The following is a 1,864-nucleotide window of genomic DNA, read 5'->3' on the forward strand; positions in this document are numbered from 1 at the left end:
CTATGAGGCCGAAGCTTAAAGCAGCAAAGATCTTTCCAAGGCCATGTAGCAAAAAGAAAACCCAGATTTCAGTTGGACTTAAGTCAAAACTCTACAAGGAGAGGACTCAGCTTTAAAAACTAGTGAGGCTTTAGGATAGGGCCACGGTCATGCCGGGCCCTAAGGGAAGCAGGGTGCGGTGGAGCATGGCATCTAGAGTCCTTGCCCTGCAGCCCGAGTGCCTATTTGAATTAGATCCCGACAGACCTCGGGGGGAAATTGTAAGTAAGTGTTCAATTTCTCCTTCCGCAGCAGTCCGGCACTGGGAAATTGTTCCTCCCCTGCAGCCTTTCCACACCCACAGCTGTGGCTCCTCACTGTCAGTGCGTTGCCAGCAGGTTGGAAATGAATGGATTTCCTGCAGATGGTGGTCAGGGAGGACACGTGCACTCTCCCCACACTCGGAGGGGCAGGCCAGTCTGAGAGGACTCCTCTGGGGGCCAATGCACCAGGTAGTGCCTGCTGGCTGGCTAGGGTTTCTGCTGATGAGAGGGGAGGGACAAGATAGAAAAATGGAGAAGCCTGGCTGACTTCTGCTGAGCACCTTTGCTTCCTAGCTGTGGCAGAAAGTGCTGGGCCCCTGGATGCTTGCATAGGGTTGGGGGCTGGGGTGAGGGGAAATGGAGAGTGCAGTAAACCACTTGATTTGTAGCCATCCCTCCACCCCTGGGTGTCCAGAGAGCTGGGATAGTGGCACATCTCTTGGCTGCGACTTCCTATACCTGCTAAAGTTACCATCTGCCTCCCTTACTCCTGCCCCCACATGGGTTGGTGTGGCAGATGTGTAGCGGCAGGAGACCATTCTCAAGTTGATTATAGTAAGTGAGGCTTCTGACGGAGTCAGCCATTTGAGATGAAGCAACCCAGTCAACTTTGAGGCTCAAACAAGGTGTTCCCTCCTCTCAAAATGCTGGTCACTTCTAAGGGGCCAACAACCCTAAATGCTTTAAGTCTCACTTAGACTATCTCTTTCAGAAAATCTTGGGCATCTTGCCATGGAATTTGGGACCAGGAAGCTCTTCTCAAAAGGTCCAACAGCTTTCTTCTCTTGACTCCCAAAGCATTGGTCAGATTAGACTACGTTGGTCTTTCTCCCCAGGCCCCTGAACTTTGTGGTAGCAAGTGCATGGTGGCTGCATAGTGGTTTACAGGAGTACTGGTACATCGAGAGGGGAGAGGGCCTGTGCTTCATCCTGGCAATCTCGAAAGGCAGGTTATTTCCATTTACAGCAGAAATAGGCCCAGAAGTTAACTCACCCAGAACATATGAATACTAAGAGGCAGAATGGAATGGGATAGGTCCCAGGTCCTAAGAGGATCATGAGATCCACGCATGATCCATGTTATGGGGGGAACCTTAGCTCCACAAAGAATCTAAGTGACTGTCCCAAGAAAAACCTCCTTTTAGTGATGTCAGGAATGTTGCAAGAATTTTTCCCCAAGAAGAGCCTTAACTCCATGACTAGAAGCATAAACTTGGTAGTGAAAGTTAACATCCCTAAATTTCTAAAGGGATCATCCTGAGAACACAGATTCCATGAGGGCCTCAACAAGACAGCTTATAAACCTACAACCTATATTCTTTTCAGGAAATACATAGGATTGACTCAAAGTACACTCTTGTATCTGCTGCAGTGTGGTTACCTACCCACCCCCCCTCTCCTCCCCACCCCTTGTTTATCTAGTAGAGACTTCTACCACTATGGAAACCTAAGATTTAGAGAAAATGGATCTGGAAAATTCAGTCACATTGCTACTTTATGACAGCTACTGGAGACCTTCAACAGCTTTTTAGCTAGCAAGTAGTCTTTAGTGAGTTTTCATC

Source organism: Canis lupus, chromosome 27, assembly GCF_048164855.1.
Source record: "Canis lupus baileyi chromosome 27, mCanLup2.hap1, whole genome shotgun sequence".
Taxonomy (NCBI): domain Eukaryota; kingdom Metazoa; phylum Chordata; class Mammalia; order Carnivora; family Canidae; genus Canis; species Canis lupus.